The 5,259-nt window shown below is 40.4% G+C and overlaps 1 long non-coding RNA gene across 3 annotated transcripts; it reads right to left on the bottom strand.

Moving 5' to 3' along the window:
* Window positions 1-546: 546 nt before the first annotated feature.
* On the bottom strand, window positions 547-4,968 carry LOC124680615. 3 transcript variants are annotated; one of them, XR_006995539.1, is made up of 5 exons: window positions 4,482-4,963; window positions 2,758-3,581; window positions 1,685-1,783; window positions 930-1,091; window positions 547-779 (listed from the first exon to the last, which is right to left on the bottom strand). It is a non-coding gene; the product is annotated as an uncharacterized LOC124680615 (long non-coding RNA). The 3 variants fall into 3 exon arrangements; XR_006995538.1 differs by having other exon boundaries at window positions 3,468-3,581; window positions 4,482-4,952; XR_006995537.1 differs by having other exon boundaries at window positions 1,685-3,581; window positions 4,482-4,968.
* Between the last annotated feature and the right edge of the window lie 291 nt (window positions 4,969-5,259).

A 5,259-nucleotide genomic window follows, 5' to 3' on the forward strand; every position in this document is an offset into this window, starting at 1 on the left:
CATTGTTTCAACAGCTGGGTAATATTCTGTCAAAAAAAACAGCTGGGTAATATGGATTTAGTATAACTGATAACCATTTCCTCATACAATAGCATGCACATTATAGGTGCCAAGGTTATGGTTTATTGCATGGAAGATTTACTATCTACTTTTAACAAATCAAATTAGAACTACACAGTATGTAGAATCTAAACAGTCGAAAAGATAGATTATGTAATTAGCTATGTGTGGGAGCTATAGTTTAGAACTTACGATCTTTCTTGATACCAAAAATACACGCAATTTGTGTGCACCAAAAAACATATGCAATTATTTAAACAAAAAATATAAGTAGCACCAATAAGCCCAATGCTACAGCTACAAACAACACCATATGAAATTTGGCACCAAAAATAAGGTCAGGAACCATTAAATGTTCATAATCTACAATGAAGCATATATGGGCAGGCGTATTTAGAATGCAAGTAAATAAAGAAAGAACTTCGCATAAACAGAAAAATATTGACAGTTCTATCCTCTATTATGCCGATTGTAGAACTGATGGTATACGATAAACACAGATGTGACTACTAAGATAAATTTCACAATATAGAAACATTCACTAACATGGAAGTAGTTGTTGTAACAGTTCTTGAATCATAGGTCCAGACAAAAAATATCAAATAATATTCAGATAGGGAGTCCTCTAAAAAGTAACAACGTCGCCGACTTTTGGTGGATGCATTTAATCAGAAGACCACCAAATAAACGTCCAGTGGCACATGTAAAGGTTCATCGACCTGCAAAGTAAGATGGCAACACCTTCGGTCTCATTGTTGCAAGATAACACACAAAGTATAAGAAACCAACACAAAATGACAATTATTTGGACTACGCAAGTGGTACAAACAAATGTCAAACTTTGATGGGATTAAAAGAACATCTCACACCTTTAGATACCATATATACCAACATGCCTCCGGACCAACACCAATTTATATTCACACGGGAGCAGGTTGAGATTAAACATTTGAAATGCTGTTAGTTGACAGTAAATTTGCCACTATTTTCCTTCCTTTATGCAAGTCCATTCAACTGGAAGTTCCATTGCCCTGGGAGAAAAATAACAAAAAAAAATTCAAAGATTCAGTTCTAGTAGCAGGCCAATAAAACCACCAGATTTGCTTGTCTCTCTCTAAGAAGATGCAAGCAATGTGGCATTATAATAAACATAAACTGAAATTGTCTGAAAGAAGCAATAATTCATATAAATCCAAGGTTATTGTAGACGATGCAGATTGAGAGCTTTGGATGCGTAATGCCTGCTAGCCTTATCTTCCTGACTGGAAGCCTTGGGTGCAGCAAGACAACTTTTAATTTGAAGTATAAGTTAAAAAGCCAGCAACATTATCTCCAAAATGATGCATAATATCCTAACATATTTAGGTAGTCAGCATGTGTGAAAGAAAAAGAAATTTTCAACATAAAATTTAGATGAAGAATGAGAGCTGACTTGTTTTGTGAAACAATAAACACTACATCCGATCTGCAGCGTTCTTTCTTTATGTTAAGAAAGCATTAAAGTTCATACATTCCTTACTTTGAAAAGCTAAACAGAAATAGATCAATCCTAATAGGATGATTTCAGACAAGATATGAAGTTCCTTTTGCCATAGTAGATATAAGACATGTCCATAATAAAAACCTGATAAAGCTGGTGTAGATGTGCAGCCGAGAGCGATTGCGATGGCAATTGGCTAATCTGGCAGATCATGTCGTTGTCCGTTGCTTGTCTAGTCTGCACCTGTAGCCAATATAATAACTTCAATACATATTTGTAAAAAGCTAATCTAATTCTTCTCATAACAATAGTCAGTAGATATGGATTATTACTTTTCATGCTACTGCTTGTCATACTACTAAGTTAGAGCAAAGCATTAGTAAAGTGAATGATTGAAAATAACATCTATGATCTTGGTCAGATGTATAAGAGGGAACAAATGGAATCTGAAAATCCAGCGTGACTAAAGTATATGGAAAATCATTTAAGTAACAATGACAGGGGCTCTGGCAGGCTAGTTTCATTAGTAAGATGATAGGTTGCAAATAGCATATCCGGTCTTAGTCAGATATAAGAGGGAATATATAGAATGTAATAATCGAGTAAGTGTGATAAAGTATATGTCAATTTATTTCAGTAACAGTGGGCAGAGGACATTCTACTTGCATTTAACGATGATTACCAAGAAATCAGAGAACGAAACATGTTGTCTTAAGTTTTTTTATAAGCATATGACTGATGATCTAAACGAACTTCAGTTTATCCAGTGCATGATGAGACGTTTGCATAATTAGCGTAGTATGCCAATGTACAACTGACCAATAGCTCATGGTTGCTATTGACAACAGTCAGCTGAGGTGGAAACTCATGCTTGTATAACTACAGTTGCCTTAATCTGCCTACATATCATTGTGCCATCTCATCAAGGTAACACCAAGCCATAATCCCCAAATATACTTCACATCACGGTGTCATACATCATCTAGCGTCCCTGTCATCTTTATATCTTAGAGCACCACCCATCGATCCATTCAACCATCGAAAAGAACGGACTAAATTTGTTAGGCAGTGCTAAGAAAAGGCATAATCTTTCTCTCCTAGAAAATTCCAAATCGGATATAGTATAGAATATGTAAATTTAAAATTCTTTCAAGAACAGACTAAATTATTGATGAGAAGAATCAGATTACTACAGGTTGTCAAATTTAAACTTCTACCTTGGATCAAACGGCCTACAAAGCTCGCGCGGGGCTCAGCTGGTTGGGTACTCAACAGGCTCAAAGCTTAGAATAATGACCTCAGGAGAAAAACGGAATCAAGAGGAATAACAAACAAATAGATTTAAACAAAGTCTAAAGTCTAAATAGTAGGGATGGTTCCTACAAAATCAGAGATAACGGAATGGCGAAATAACTGTCTAAGATTGAATAAAAATTTGACAACCACACTGAGAAGATTAAGTTCAGTGGCTTCACAAGGAAATACCATATGCCTTAAAACTGAATCCTTTTTCTTTTGTATCCATCAATACACTTGAGATGTTGAGCACACACTACCCCTGATCCAGGAACTCATCAACGAAGGATACTACAATTTTCGGTTAAATAAAGCGAAAAGACTATTTAAGTTATGATTCCAAAACCAGACCTCTATGGAAGCTTTCCCTGATCAACATGCTAAATTCTGCAATTCACGGTCTACTTCACAAATAAATAGTGTAGAGTTCACATATTTAAGTGTATAACTGTATATGATGCGACTACACTTTCAGTTATAAAAATGCATCGATGTAGATATCTAGTACACCTGCGTGGATCCAATGCTATAACCTCTATGGATTACAGAGAACTATTACTAAATTTTCAAGATCAAATATCCTAGAAAAAGTTGGGGAATAGGCGTGCAGCAAGGAGTGGAATAGAAATACCAAGTGACATCATTGCTTCTGCTGGAGCCGTCGATCATCACCCGGATCGCGTTCGTAGGGGAGGAAGCGACAGGGGAGATGGCCACCACAGGAAAGTAGTCTGACCAAACAAAACTAATGCATAGAAGTTCAGTGAATGCATTACATATCTAGGGATACAGTCACTCTAGCTTGAACAGAAGCAACATGCACAAGACCACCACTGCCTAGAAGATTTTTTTTCCTTCAAGACTACCATTCCATAGAATTATTAAATTGTGTTGTACATTCATAGACATATTAAAGCTAGAGGAGACAGGATGGGTTCTAAATTTAGCGAGCTAGTAACTTTATTTTCTATACCAATAGAATGCATTGCTTCTATTAGTGCCACATAATCTTGCAAGAAGAAGCAACCAATCAATCAGTTGATGAATCCAAATATCAGCAATTCAACTACTCACTTTGTGACCAAAGCCGCACTTTCAGCTAGGGGGTTGAAACAACAAAGGTATCAATCAAAAGCACTGAAGCGCCACTCTACTGTTGACTACATGGTGAGCACTGTTGTACAAACATAAGTATTACTTAAAACTAAGAGCTTAAGTTCTATGCTGAAATACTTTGCAGTTGCAAAGTTCTCTGTAGTAGATTCAGTTAAATGTCTTGATCTCACCAAAGATAGAAATGGGCATTCTTCATTTTTAACTCCTGTAGGTTACACCGTTCAAAAAAAAAAACTCCATACCTAGTTTCTCAGCCTAGCCAGTAACTATTCTCGATCTATCAATCAACTGTCAATAGTAAGAGGGTTGCAGTCCAAGCACACCAAACTACATCTGGTAAATTTTTGGGATGTTCAGCTACGCTACTAAGATGCAGCATAGGAGAATAAAATAGGTGTTGTAAGGGAGCAATGCATCTTGGTCATGTTAACAACCGGAACAAATATTGATGCCACGAGATCATGTGATTCAGGAAATTAGAGAAAGAGTAGTATCGGAAATAAATGAGAGATGGATGAGAAGCATGTACCTTGGGTTGGGGCTCAGCTTGAGGAAGTCTTTTTCATCTTCCGACGCTATAACAGTGCCCACAGGCCACAGCACCACCGTCAGGCCTCCTCCTGTCTCGCACGCTGACGACCGCACCACCACATTCACGTCGGCATCTCCTGAAACAACCTCCTCTCGGCCTCTCGGTGGCAAGAGAAGGATGTACGGCGACCCATCGTCTAGGTTGTGGGCCAGGAAGGAATACATGCGACGCGAGACGCCACACAGAGTTGGCGTAGAGGTGCCAGCGGTAGAGGCCGAAGCGGTGGCAGCAATACAGATCGGGCCGGGGACCTCGGAAGGTGGCCTCCCATCCCTCCTCCCGCGCCATGTGAAGGAGAAGAGGATCTGCCATAGGATAGGGCCGAGACCGCCACCGCCGGGGAAGACGAAGAGCGCCGCCGCCGCCCCGCCATGAACACCTCTATTCCATCGCGACCTCCACCGGCCGGACCGCCAGCCACCACCGCCCGCGGCCTCCTTGCCCTCCCCAAAGCTCCACCTCCGTCGGTCCTCCACAGCCCCCGGCCTCCCTCCAAGCTACGCCACAACCCGTTCATCTCCGGCGGCGGCGAACCCTGAACCCCCCACCCTAAGTATTTTGCTCGCCGATGGATGGTTCGCCATCGCTTTCTCCGCCGCAGAGAGCAATGGCGTCGCCGGCTCGGGCGAGATGGACGGCGATGCTCCCGCTACAGCCCGCTCTCTCTCTCTTGATTGCGGTGCGGGGCGAAACACGGACGGGATCAGGGAGAGAT

Source organism: Lolium rigidum, unplaced genomic scaffold (genome assembly GCF_022539505.1).
Source record: "Lolium rigidum isolate FL_2022 unplaced genomic scaffold, APGP_CSIRO_Lrig_0.1 contig_21634_1, whole genome shotgun sequence".
NCBI lineage: Eukaryota > Viridiplantae > Streptophyta > Magnoliopsida > Poales > Poaceae > Lolium > Lolium rigidum.